Below are 14,925 nucleotides of genomic sequence, written 5' to 3'. Positions count from 1 at the left end.
AATGGCATCCACTCTCAGGCTTCCCGCTCCCCAGCTGTTGCCTTTTTGGATGGAGACTCGCATGTCTCTCCCTTCTGATTAGTGTATTTCCCAGCCACACTGTTCCCTGCCTTCACTGTCAGAGTTCCCTCTCCACTCTGAACTCGGGGGTACAGATGTGGGGATTTGCATGAAAGACCCCCTATGCTTATATTCTACCATCTTACGTTAAAACTTCCCCAAGGAAACAAATTGTTTTCTTGTCCTTGGATTGTATTTCTGCCACTACCAAGTGATTTACACAAAAATTCAGGAAAAGGGTCACTTGGAGTCCCTGTTCCCCCAAAAATATTCCCCCAAGACCCTTCACCCCCTTTCCTGGGGAGGCTTGAGAATAATATGAGTACTGACCAGACCCTTTGTCTCTAGGACACTGAAAATCAAACAGGTTCTTAAAGGAAGAACTTTATTTAAAGAAAAAGTAAAAGAATCACACCTGAAAAAAATCAGGATGGAAGGTAACTTTACAGAGTAATAAAAAAGATTTAAACACAGAGGATTCCCCTCTAGGCTCAGCTTCAAAGTTACAAGAAACAGGAATAAAACTCTTAGCATAGGGAAAATTCACAAGCTAGAACAAAAGATAATCTAACGCATTTCCTTACCCTTACTTACAATTTCTGTAATTTTAGATGTATCATTTCAGGTATGTTTTCAGGAGATGTTTTACCTGCCTGGTCTCCCTCTCTGTCTAGAGAGGGAACAAACAGAGAGCACAACCAAAACCTCCTCCCACCCAGATTTGAAAGTCTCTTCTTTCCTTATTGGTCCTTTTGGTCAGGTGCCAACCAGATTATTTGAGCTTCTTAACCCCCTTAGTACATCTGGCCAGGAGGGATTTTATGCTACTGCATACATAAAAGTCGTTACCCTTCCCTTTATATTTATGACAGCTGTGTTATTCCCAGCATAGCCAGGTTGCCAAGCACACCCACTCACTTTCTCTTCAGTGACTGACAGAGTGATTGTCAACAGTTGTATGGTGCCACACAGTTCTTTCCATGCAAGCCTATTTTATTCTTATCATAATAGCACTATGGAGAAAACATATTAAAAATAAGAAAAGAACCCACATGCATGCTCATAATCTTACCCAAATTCACCCCACCCCTAACCACTTCTGATGGGGCAGTCCTTCAGATTCCCACCCAAGGTGATTCCTTGTGGTTACATGTTAATCACTGCTCAGAACAAGCACCCAGTGTGACTCTAAGAGCCCCTCAATGCCCACTGGCAAAGGGTTTGCTGCCATGTAACAGCAACTCCTATCAAGCCTAACAAATTCACTCCACCTAACACTTTGCTGTCATGATATTCATCTCTAAAGAATGTAATGTAAGAGATCAAATGAAAGCTGGTGATACACTGGTCATTAATATCATTGTGAAAATGTATTCACACCCTATGAAGAGTTATGGATACTTACTGATATTATGCTTGAAAGTCTGTGGCCAAACAAATGGGGAACAGGTTCTCTTCCAGACAAGCAGAAGCATCGTTATTTCCTTAGGTCTAATGTAAATTGAGCATGGTGATATTAGAGACAACAGGCAGTCCATTTGCATCTGTGGTAAACTCTAATTACCAGGATGATGAAGAAACAGCATGGCATCAGCACACTAGAGGACACACCAGGGTCTGAATGTCAGGGGTTCATCCTGAAACTGGTGACAAAGACAATACATTTTGGGGAATATAAGAAGCAAAAAGACATTTTGATTATCTGTCAGTTAGGCAACAAAGAGGCCGGCACTCTCTGTATCTTTGAACAGTGGATCTCCTACCATGCAGGTGGGGGATGTTGAAAGCTTGCTTTAGGTAAGAAACTTACCTTAGACAAGGATTGTAGCATGTTAAGTTCTAGTCACTAGAAAGCATGTTTATGCTTTTGTTGTATTTGTGACCATTTTCTATTATGTTTGCTATATATCACTAAAATCTCTGATCTTTATTAATAAATGTATTCTTGTTTTATTATAACTTCATCTCAGTACTGTTATATTAAAAAGTGATGTGTGCATCCTCAGCTGAGTCAACAGGCTGGATCCTGCAGGAAGCCACTTCTGGAGAGTGTGGGAATTGACGTACACCAAGGGTTAACCTGCAAAGTAAAGTTAGGACTGGTGAACTCTTGAGAACTCTGTGGCTGGCTAACAAACTAGAGGGGAAAGGAGTTGTCACTCGGTTTAGCATCAGCAGACCCTTTTATACTGAGGGAGAGAGGTAACAGGGTAACTTACAGTTCTGACACCCTGGAAAGCACCACACCCAGTCATATGGGGCCTCAATAGACCCAGTCGTTCCAACCCTAACCCTAGGATTGGGAGAGCCCCAATCCTGGTATATGTGCACCTTTCCAGGAGGTGACTTCAAAGGATTGATAACAAAGTACATTAGCATCCTCGTTGCTAACAGAGAAGGTACATACGATGCCACAGTAACATACACAATTGCCTTTTAATACAGTGTACCCCAAAGGTATTAATTCAATAAAGTTTAACTTAATTCAGTACAGTTTATCTTCATTCCATAAGGTTTGTTCACGATATTGTCACTCTTTCACAATGTTAATTTCCACCTATTTATATTACAGAAGCAAATGGGTTACTAATGCTCTTTGAACTATTTACATGTAACCAAGAAATAAAATAATCTAGCTATTAAATAGGAATCCTCAACACTATAACCCGCGAAGAATGCTGTAAAATCAACTATGGGATGAAGCTGTGACAGATTTATGTTACCAATCTGCCTGAGGTGTCAAGTGATCAGGCTGAGGCTGGAGGATCGTTAGGGAAGGAGATGATGGCACACACCAAGTGACTGAGTTTTAAAGCTTTATTAATAAAATAACAGCGGAAAGTGCTGGGGGTTCCCCATATCACTCAGAGGAAGGAAGAAGGTGTTAGTGCCCCAAGCCCTAACCCACTTTCATAATCACACATGCACGATCCGGGGCTGGCCAAGCCTGGGTGTAACGTACGAAGAAGCGGGGGGAAGAGGTGGACGGGAGTTCTGTCCTGTGCACAGGTTGTCTGGAGTCCGCTGTTGATCTCCAAGTTGCTTTTAGCTCCCAGGAGGATTTTAAGTCCCTGGGTCTCTTGAGGGTGTCCCGTTCAGGGACATCTGTCCCCAATGCTCTTTGTACCAGTCCAAATCTTCCATGGCTTCCTCAGCTTTCCCAAAACACACCAGCTTCAGGGATGCGAAAACTGTTGTTTTGGACACCAAAACCATTGTTTTCCCCCTTACTGGGTCTTCACTGTCTCCCTCATTTTCATAGCCCCTGCAGATCTGTTCAGCTGAAGCCTCCTGTCTCACAGCTGGTCAGGGTTGGAATTCATGCCCCTGTCTGTCTTGGCAGGCAGCTAAGAGTCAGTTGTATGCTGTGGCCTTGAGCTGGAGTCAGCCTTTTATCTCTGCTGGACCTAGCTGGAGTGTGGTGTTAACCCATTTCTGTCTCTCTCTTCCTCCCCCTTTGGTCTCACAACCTGCAAAGGAATATTTCATTCCACACTCACACCTTTAACCCTTCCCAAAATGCCTTGCAATGCCTGCAACAGTGTTAGCAACATACAATGCTGATCTGCCTCCCCAGGAGACTCCCTAAGGGAGGGGCCCATTGGGGTATGACAAAGCTCAAGCAGAAATGTTAACTCTTCTTACTTACCAGGAGATATTTTCAAAGATGCAGAGGGCAGTTAGACACCCAGGGTAAAAATTTCAAAAGCACTTAAATAATGTAGAAGGCTAAGTTCCATCAACTTTCAATAGGACTCAGGCACTTCTGAAATTTTTCCCTCAACTTCCCAACAAAAGTCAATGAGAGTTGGGCATCTAACTGCCATTTATACCGTTGAAAATGAAGGGAAGAGGCAAGTGGGGCCACTCCATGGCATCCACTGCATGACCAAGTGTGATACTGCAAGCATACCCTGCTTCAGTCTAGTGGCAAGAGAGAATGACTTTTCTCTATCTTTTTTATGATAGTCTTTCAAACACTTGAAAGACAGTCATATCTCCCTCTCCCATTACTCTCCTGTCTTCCAAACTAAACATACACAGTTCCTTCTGCCTTTGCTTATATGGCTTCCATTCCATCCCTTTGATCATCTCTTTTGCTCGCCTCTGAATCCTTTCCAGTTTCTCCACATACTTTCTATACATTGGTGACTAAAATTGGACACAGTACTCCAGCTGAGGCCTAACCAGCACCAAGTAAAGATTGTGACAGGGTCAGGCCAGATGGCTACAGGAAAGTGATAGAAGGCAGCTATATTAGCCCCAGGTTAAGTAGGTCCCCTTTCCCTGCGTAAGGTAACAGGGAAGGTTTCAGAACAATCAGGAACTTTCTGGGAACAATTAAGGCAGACAGGCTGATTAGAATACCTGCAGTCAATCAAGAAGCTGCTAGAATCAATTAAGGCAGGTTAATCAGGGCACCTGGGTTTAAAAAGGAGCTCACTTCAGTTTGTGGTGGGTGTGTGAGGAGCTGGGAGCAAGAGGTGCAAGGAGCTGAGAATGAGGGGGTCTGCTGCTGGAGGACTAAGGAGTACAAGTGTTATCAGACACCAGGAGGAAGGTCCTGTGGTGAGGATACAGAAGGTATTGGGAGGAGACTATGAGGAAGTAGCCCAGGGAATTGTAGCAGTTGCGCAGCTGTACCAGGAGGCACTCTAGATAGCTGGCGTCCACAGGGCCCTGGGCTAGAACCTGGAGTAGAGGGCAGGCCCAGGTTCCCCCCAAAACCTCCCAACTCCTGATCCAACAGAGGAAGATCTCTGAGGCTAGTGAAATCTGCCAGTAAGCCCAGGCACCAGCATCTGGCCTCTCTGGCAGCTTCTGAGCCCTGGGGTTGGGCTTTTATACTTCCTGTCCTGCACTTTGACCTCTGGGGGGGTGCAGGCTCCAGTGGCTTCACCCACTTGGGCACCCAGAGGGGCTCATCCCTCTCTAGGGTGGCTGGGAGCCAGGCCGCCTCACTACACCCCCATTCTGTATTTATGCATTTATTTTTTCTTCCTTAAGTGTAGCACCTTGCACTTGTCTTTGTTAAATTTCATTTTTTTTGTCTATAGCCCAGTTCTCCAATTTATGAAGATCCCTCTGAATCTTACCTCTATCCTCCAAAGTATTTCTCCCCCCCCCCCACTTTGTGTCATCTGCAAATTAAATCAGTATGCTCTCTGTTCCTAGTTCCAGTTCATTAATGAAGAGGTTAAACAACACCAGACCCAGAACAGATCCCTATGGAACCCCACTTGAGACCTCCTTCCAATCTGACATCATCCCATTAATAGTTATTCTTTGTTTGTGGTTGTTTACCTAAGTATGTATCCACTTAATGGTAGTTCCACCCAGCCCACATTTCTCCAGCTTACTTATCAGAATGTCATGTGGAACTGTGTCAAAAGCCTTGCTGAAGTCCAGGTATATTATATCCACTGTATTCCCCCTAAACACCAAACCAGTTACCCTGTCAAAGAAGGAAATCAAGCTGGTTTAGCATGATTTGTTCTTGGTAAATTTATGCTGGGTGTTAGTGATTACCCCTTCATCCTCCAGGTATTCGCAAATGAAATGTTTTATATATTTCAATACCTGGGAAGCTACTAGAGCAGTCAGGCTCACTGATCTATAGTTCCCTGGCTCCTCCTTTCTCCCCTTTTAAAAGATGGGCACTATGTTAGCCCTTCTCTGGTCTTCCAGAACCTCTCCTGTCATCCATGAGTTTGCAAATATTATTGCTAGTGGCTCCAAGAATCTTTGGCTAATTCCTTCAGAACCCTGCAGTGAATAGCATCAAGCTCTGCTGACTTGAATTCATTCAAATTAGTCACACCCTTGACATGTTCGTTACTTATCCTGATCATAGACTATCAAGGTTGGAAGGGACCTCAGGAGGTCATCCAGTCCAACTCCCTGCTCAAAGCAGGACCAATCCTCAACTAAATCAACTGATCTGCATCCCTTCCTCTTTATTGTCTATGGTAACTTCTCTAGTCCTCTGGTCACATGTTTTGTTTTTGTTTTGTTTTTTTTGTGAGAAGACTGAAAAAAAATAGGCATTGAGCAGCTCTGCCTTCTTATCTTCCATTCTAAGCTCACCTTCTCCATTGAGCAGCACACCCACAACATCATTGATCTTTCTTTTTTACTGGCATATTTCAAGAACCTCTTCTTGTTGTCTCTAACATTCATTGTCAATTGTAACTCATTCTTTGCCTTGACTTCCTTGATTTTTCTCCCTACACATCCATGCTATTTTCATGTATATTTCCTAGGTGACATCCCCTCCTTCATGCATGTATGCCTTTTGGTTTTTAGATAGCTAAAAACCACTTGTGGAGCCACATTGGCCTCCTGTGGCTTTTATTCTGTCCTCATGTCCTTCTTTCCTTAGGATTTTGAATTCTATCTGATCATGATCACTTCCTCCCAAGTCCCTGACCATGTTCACATTTGCAACTAATTCATCCCGGTTGGTCAAAACCAGATCCAAAATGGATGACCCCCCTACTTGTTCCCTTCTGACCTTCTAGTCCTCTGAACAATTGCCTTGTTGGTCTGAGTGAATTTTCCTTGTGCAGAGGGTTTCAGGGTACCAATGCCTCCAGCAAGGGACAGAGAAGGCCTGATAGACCATGTCACAGTTATAATATCTATGTCTGTTATGGTGAAAGGTGCTAATGGTTGCCATCAGGTGGATATTGGATCCAAAGATAATCATAGACCTCATTTGAAGTCAATGGATTCCAAGCACACACTTTCAGGCCCATCAGAAGAGGCAATCAAGCCCCAGTCTGTAATTAAAACACCTGGAAGCTGTGGGGCTACCACATGAGGCACTAAACTCAGAGCTAAGCCAAGTGAATGGATAGTTGCAAATGCAGGGGCTACAATATAAGTTTCAGGTTCTGTATGCTGGAGGCAAAAAGCCAGGAGCAGTAGTTGTGAGCATGACCCTGAGAGGAAGCAAAGAAGCAAGCTTCTTGGGCACAGTGGTCACAGGAGGGAAAGACCTGGAGATTTCTGAGTAAGGAAACTGCCTGCTGTTTGTTTCCACTGCGTTCAGGAAAACTAAGTTGGGGGGAGAGGTAGATACACTGGAGGGTAGGGACAGGGTCCAGAGTGACCTAGAAAAATTGGAGGATTGGGCTAAAAGAAATCTGATGAGGTTCAACAAGGACAAGTGCAGAGTCCTGCACTTAGGATGGAAGAATCCCAGGCACTGCTACAAACTGGGGACTGACTGGCTAAGCAGCAGTTCTGCAGAAAAGGACCTGGGGATTACAGTGAACGAGAACCTGGATATGAACCAACAGCGTTGCCAAGAAGGCTAACGGCATATTGGGCTGCATTAGTAAGAGCATTGCCAGCAGACTGAGGGAAGTGATTATTCCCCTCTATTCAGCACTGCTGAGGCCACATCTGGTGTATTGCATCCAGTTTTGTGCTCCTTCCACTACAGAAAGGATGTGGACAAATTGGAGAGAGTCCAGTGGAAGGCAATGAAAATGATTAGAGGGCTGGAGCACATGACTTATGAGGAGCGGCTGAGGGAACTGGTCTTATTTAGTCTGCAGAAGAGAAGAGTGAGGGGGGATTTGATAGCAGCCTTCAACTACCTGAAGGGGGCTTCCAGAGAAGACAGAGTTCGGCTGTTCTCAGTGGTGGCAGATGACAGAAGAAGGAGCAATGGTCTCAAGTTGTAGTGGGGGAGGTCTAGGTTGGATATTAGGAAAAACTTTTTTTCACTAGGAGGGTGGTGAAGCACTGGAATGGGTTACCTAGGGAAGTGGTGAAATCTCCTTCCTTAGAGGTTTTTAAGGCTCGGCCTGACAAAGCCCTGGCTGGGATGATTTAGTTGGGGTTGGTCCTGCTTTGAGCAGGGGGTTGGACTAATTGACCTCTGAGGTCTCTTCCAACCCTAATTTTCTATGATCTGAGGCCCTCCAAAGGAGAGGGAAGCAGCATCCAGGAAGACTTTGGAACAAACTTTGCCAAAGCTTTCCATGGTGGGCTGGGTTTGGCAATTTTGTACTTAAAGGCACAGTGCTTGGGTGGGAAATTTGTTCTTTCCTTATTAATATTTATTTATATTTCAGTAGTACCTAGGAGCCCCCGTTATGGACCTCATTGTGCTAGGTGCTGTACAAACATAGAACAAAAAGATAGCCTCTGTATCAAAGAATTTACCCTGCTCTTAAAACAATGTTACCTCTTAGCAGTATTAACTACTGTATTAATTGGATACCCTCCATGTTGTATTTGACTGATTAAAAGCTCTGGCCTGGCAGTTGCTTTCTCCATCTTCACTCATTTCATTTTGCTGTACCCACTGGAAGCCAAGTCTCAGTCCTTCACTGAACGTAGTTTAATATCAGCTGACATTTCTTTGACTATAATCTAGGGATGTGTATGCTATTAACGTTTGCCAATTGTCTGTGCCAGCCATCTGATTCCACGGCCAGAAGAGACCACAGTGATCATCTAGTCTGCCCTCCTGTGTAACACAGACCATCCTACAGAACTTGCCCATCCCTTCTGCAGAGGCTCGCCCTTCCTGAGAAATGTCTTCAGTACCTAATAAGCGTAAACCCCTCCTCTTTACATCGTCTTCTCATCCACACATGGAGATTTTGATGTTCCCCCTGTCCACCTGATCCTGTGTCCCCTGTATTAGAAGCAAAGGCATCTTTAGGCCTGATAACATCCACAGCAGGCTTCTAAGAGTCTGCTCAGATAATGTTTAACAGCAGAAGTAGAACTGTGTATGTGTAATAAATTGCAGAGTAATCATATTTAATGTTGCACATGTGTAAGAAACTGTAATCGGGTTGTGTTGCTCATGTGAAAGAAATTGCAGAGCACTCATGTTTGAGAACAAGATAAAATAGCTAAAATGCTAGAAAGGACCATTTTGAACTAACACTAAAACTATACTGATGGGAGAGGAAGGTGAACATGGAAATGAGAGACAAATATATATGTATAGGAAAAGATAAGTTATAAATAAGTCTGTGTAACAACAGGAGGTTGGAGCTGTGTAGTCTAATGCTGGACATGGCTGTGATGAGATGATCCTGATGGGCTTCCCATTTGTGAGTAATTGATCACTACTCGCTGAGTGTTTTGCCTTAGTTAGATACATTTGCTGAGTAAATGAACCTTAATCCAACACCCCTGTGGCCTAGAAGATTTCAAAGAAAACTAACTGAGATCCTGGACCTAAGCTTATTTTCTAGCAATCTAAATTCTGATTCCAGAATGGTTCTCTTATACCATTGGAACCAATATGTCCCTTGACCACAGTCTCCCTCCGTACTCGCTGTCTTGATGCTGCTAGACAAGTCACTGCCCAGTTTCCATGGTCAGCGCATGCCCAGCTATCCATACTTCTAATGATCAAACACCACACTAGCTTAAATATAGAAAACAGAGAGAGAATCAATGGTAATGAGAGAATCATCAACCTTTCTAGCACATTCTAAGGTCACCGTAAATCTCACTGGGGGAGGGTGTGGAAAGTTCTTTAGCATTACGGGTGAATTTTAAATGGAAACATAATCCTTTTCCTTGTTTGACCCCCTAGCCTAACTTTCCCAATTCACTTAAGCCTTATCTACACAGGAAAGTTTTTTTTGGTATATTTTTTCGGTATAACTTTACTTGATTTACAACTTAAGCTCCTTCCCTTGTAAGTCATGCTGTGTCCACACAGCTCTGTGCTTTTCTGAAATAACTGCATAGCACTGTGGACAGATGTCCCATGGTGCAATGCACAGTCACTTGGTTCTATGCATTTGGGGATTTTTCTCATGGCACATTGCTGGATACCTGATGGACCCTACTGGAACTCTGAGACTTGGGGTCAAACTAAAACTCCCATGATTCCTTTCATGGTATCCCAGATTTCATCTGGTTTTAGCAATCTAGTGCCATTTTCAAACTACTGTCAGGTAGCAGGAAGAAACAATGCTGAGTGCTGCAATCCTGACAGGCATGGATACGAACAGCTGCACTAGATGTACTGGCAGCCAGGCTGCCGAATGGTTCGGATGAGTTGGTGGAGCCACCAATATAGCCTCTGTGCTGCTGTGCGGATCCTGCTAGAGGAAGATAAAATTGAGCAAGTACTTCTGCAGGGAATTCTCCTGGATTAGCTTCGTTCAGCAGAAAGTCGCTTCTGGGCTTGGCCACCCAGCAGTGCCCAGCTGACAGAACAATGCTGCAGAACTAGGATGCTGAGCAGTGGAGGCAGGACTTCAGGCTGTGCAAGGCTGCTTCCCTGGAAATCTGTGCAAAGCCCATCCTGGAGCTGCAGCAGGAGAACAGGAAAGTTCCATCAAAAGAGTTCCCCTTAGCATGGAGAAGCATGTGGCTTTCGCCATCTGACAGCTCATTGGCCCCGTTTGTTACTGGACAGCATGTAATCCCCCTTTCTTCTTCTTTCCTGGTGTTTAGCCAAACACACTGACTGCTGGGATTCTAGCTGCTGTTTCTACTTGTTCTGAGTTGATATGGAAACATTGCCAGACAAGGGGGCAGTGACTACAAAGAAGTAGTAGCTGTTTATGCACACTGGAGGGAGTGCAGAATGTTGTTAACCATGCTCAGTAGCTGTTTTGAAGCTAGTGTAGAAGGCTTTGTTAAGGGCAGTCATTGCTGCATGTACACACACAGCCTCTTAGTGAGAGGCTGGAAGCACCTGGCCAATCAGCAGTGAGTGCTATCAGGGGTACAAAACTGGCAACCAAATAGAGCCCCGGTCAGATCCAGCCCTGCCCTGCAGGAGGGAGATAGAGCTGCCAGTGATAACCTAGGCTGAGCACTGGGGTAGATCTCAATGCAGTTTCCCAGTGGGATTGAGAGTGGGAAAAAGCACGGAGGAGGAATCGCAGGTAGGAGGCCAAATGTCTCCAGGAGCTGCACTGTATCATGGAAACGGACACTGTGTGAGCCTCACAGCTACAGTCATTGCCAAGTTGTTTTCGTTCTTATTTTAAGTTGTGTATGTGCTCAATAGTGTGATGCTGAAACACTCGGTTGTGTAGGACAGCTAAAAGTTTTATTTCACTGTTAGTGCATTACGAAGGGTGAGCTTACATGGAAGCAGAAGATCTCTGATTGTCAGAAGTCCCAAGCCCTGTATTGATTCTGCAAGGCATGATATATATATTGGGTCTAGGCCCTGTGTTATAGTCTTCATTTTAAAGGCATGATGGGGTGTCCATCCACACAAGGCATGGTGGGGGTCCAGGTGGCCAAGTGGGCCTATTAACTGCCTGGCTGCACCTGAAGGAAAAGCCAGGGAGCATGGATTTGAGTTGAGGCTCGAGGCTTAGCTAGACAGGAACAGAAGAGGCCTAGATAAAGCCCAGGAGCTGCAAGCAGCAAGGGACTCTGCAGGAAGGAGTCTGCAGTCACTCCCTGGGAGAAGGGAGGCTTTTTTGGGGCTATAGAAGCAAGTAACCTACAATTACTCCCTGGGAGCAGGGAGCTGTGGGGCTGGCAAACCCAGAGAAGGGGGCAGAGCCGGAAGGTAAGGAAAGGGGTCAGGGAAAGTCAGCAAGGTCCAGAAGGGAACAGACCTTGGATGCTGACTAGAGGGTCCCTGAGATTAAACTCTGACTAGAGGGCAGTTCTGGGTTCCCCTGACAGTCCCTGGGGAAGTTGTGCAGAGCAGGCAGTGGAAAGCAGACTGCCTGGAACAGTTTGCCCCCAAAGACTTTGATACCCCGGAAGGGGAGGACTACAGTGACTTCTCTGGAGCAGTCAAAGAGGAAGCTGCAGTGTGAAAGGGGATGATGGTTGGAGAGGCCACCAGAAGAGGGAGCAGCACTTGGAAGGAGTGAATCCCCACAGCAAGCAGGAGGAGGCACCCTAACAATGAGTGGACCGCATGACAAAAAGGGAAATAAATCTCTAGTTAGAAATGTCAGTCTAGCTAGATTGCATTGCAACTGCTTGGCTGTAACAGGTGGGAATTTTTATTAGAGTGTTATTCATAAAAAGGAATTTGACATTATTAACTGGGGGTGTGCAGAACTGTCTTATGGTGAAGACTAGTACTGGATTCCTGAGGAGAGAAAAAAGTGAATCCAATTATTTCCACTTTTAATATTTAGAGGGTTTCTATAGAAAATCCAGCTGTAGTCTCTTGCAAGAAAAGGGATTCATGGTATTTGCAAATACTTTGTCAGAGGAATTCTGTAGCACAGAATTGGTAAGCGAATTGACTTACCTCCCCTCTACATAAGTTACAAGCAGCTAACCACTTTGGATCAACTGTCAGGACTGCTGTCATGGAGGTTAGAACTGCTAGTGAAACAGTGTTGCCCTCATCTCCCATCTAACCACCAGACCCACTGGAGTTTCACTCTTCACAATTCCCTGGAGCAAACACATCAATCTTCTCTGCTAGTGTCTGCCCATAGATTTTTTTAATTGCCAAGAGACCTGTTTGCCAGGAGGTGCTGTGACAGGAGCCTGAGTCTCTCTTCCCACATGTCAGAGAAGATACTGCATGTGACTTGCTCCCTACAGCTTCATGCTTGGTGGATGCACCCCTGCCTGACTGTAGGCACACTCCATAATCTCTGCTGTCCAATATTCTCTGGTGATTTTTGCTCCCTTGAAAGCATCTGCCCAATGGATTGGGAATCTGCGTAGATAACCGAGGCAACTCTGAGAAAGAATGTTCTGAAGCTTCCCTAACATACAATGATGTTTGAAAGAAAGAAAAAATAAATCAGATAAAGGCATGTGGCACCTGAAACTCCTGCACAGCAATGTGGCAACCATAAGTACTGAAAAACCTCATGAGAAAGTGCAGCACTTACCCCCCAGAGGGCATGCTGTGGCTGCTTTCTCAGCCCACGTCCAGACTAACCCGCGGCATCGGCGGGTTAAAATCGATTGCTCGGGGATCGATATATCGCCTCTAGTCTGGACGCGATGTATCGATCCCCGAGTGCGCTTACATCAATTCCGGAACTCCATCAACCCGAATGGAGTTCCGGAATCGACATGGAGAGCCGCGGACATCGATGCCGCACCGTCTGGACGGGTGAGTACCTCGATTTTAGAAATTCGACTTCAGCTACATTATTCACGTAGCTGAAGTTGCGTATCTAAAATCGATTTTAATACCCTAGTCTGGACGTGGCCTTAGTCACTTTTTTTGTTGTTGGCGGGGGTAGAAAACAGGAGCATTAACTAGGTGCTCAACAAGCTAGGAGCCAGGATCCAAAAAACTTATAAAGCATAAGTCAGAAAGCAATTAAAGCGTACATTCCCTAATGAAAGCATCCTAAAGACAAGCCCATCATCACCCTGCCTCTTCTGAAGCACCAAACCCAGCCTCCACATGTCCTCAGTTTCAGCCTGTTTCCTGGAAAATCTTACCGAGGAGCACCTAGCAGGCATTACTTGAACTCTCCTGTGTCCAATGGTGCAGATGTCTAGGATTCCTTTCACAAATCCTGGCCTGTGTTATAACTTGCCACATGGAGCGGATGCAATTAAAGTTTCTGTCTCTTTAAATTTCATTATCACTAGTGCTGTACATTATAAAATATCACCCAGGTTCTCAGTTGTGGAGTTAGCTGGTGTAAATTGGTGTAAGGAGCTGGTCCTGTGTACCTGTCCCAGATGCATATTAAACAACCTCACTGAGTAGTGCCATGCCCAATTTCCTGTTTTAAATCAAAACAGTGACAGGGAAGTAAAAATTCATTAAGAAGCGCTCTCTCTCTTCTGACACAACTGTGCTTCCGAAACAGCCACACAAGGCTTTGTAAAAACAAAACTGTTTACACTTGGGGTGAGACATTACAAACTGAACTTCACATTTGACCTGAAAACAGCATTCCCAGTAATTCCAAACAAACCAACCGCTGCAGACCTCCTTAATTAAAAGGATTGTAAGATAATGAGCACTGCTATGTGTACACACAGTCAGTGTAGATTCATGTATCGCAGGCCCTGGTCAGTGTGTTTTATTATTTGTAGAATGCCAGGGTTGGAAGGGACCTCAGTAGGTCATCTAGTCCAACCTTGTGCTCAAAGCAGGGCCAGTCCCCAGACAGATTTTTGCCCTAGATGGCCCTGTCAAAGACTGAGTTTATAATTCTGGGTTTAGGGGGCCAGTGCTGGGTTTAGGGGACCAGTGGGCCCCTTCCCACTTTGTATTGCATCACCTGTATTCTACCCACTAACTCATCTCCTAGGAACTTCCAGAATGGCTCCGACCCATGGCCTATCTAGCCCAGGATGCAGTCTCTGACAGTGGCCAGTACCAGATGTTTCAGAGGGAGGAGCAAGAAGCCCGGCAAAAGGCAGTTATGGGACAACCTTCCCCCAGGGAAGTTTCCTCCTAACCCCATCCCACTAAACCTTGGATCTCGGGTACTGCGAAGGGGCACATTCTCACTCTCATGGAAAGGAGACTTAGGAGCTCTTCTGGGCTCCTTCAGCACAAATGAGGAGCATTTGGAAGGCTTGTGCTGCCTAGGGAGAGAGGAAGCTTATAAGGGAAAATTCCCCCCAGGAAGGAGTAGTGAACAGAGAGAAGAATGCTACACCACAGAGACTGCTGACTACAAAGACTGATCAGCCAAAAGAGACAGAGTTGCAGGCCTTGCTGTCCCTGAAACTGTGTGGACCAACTGCCAACAGGGACAGTACCAGGTTTACAGTGGCTCCATGGAGCTGGGCCTATGCTCAGAAGGAGCCTGCTCCACTTGCACTGTGCCCTGAGACCCTGCTGGTTCCCCCCACCCACCACTTGCTCCTCTTGGCCTGCCCGCTGGCTGGCCGAGGGCTCCTCTCAGCCCCCTGGCAGGACCCGAGTGCACCTCCAGCTCTGGGCAGTCTCTGCTT

This window comes from Gopherus evgoodei, chromosome 19, assembly GCF_007399415.2.
Source record: "Gopherus evgoodei ecotype Sinaloan lineage chromosome 19, rGopEvg1_v1.p, whole genome shotgun sequence".
In the NCBI taxonomy this organism is placed as follows: Eukaryota; Metazoa; Chordata; order Testudines; family Testudinidae; genus Gopherus; species Gopherus evgoodei.
Note: the sequence above shows the minus strand (reverse complement) of the source record.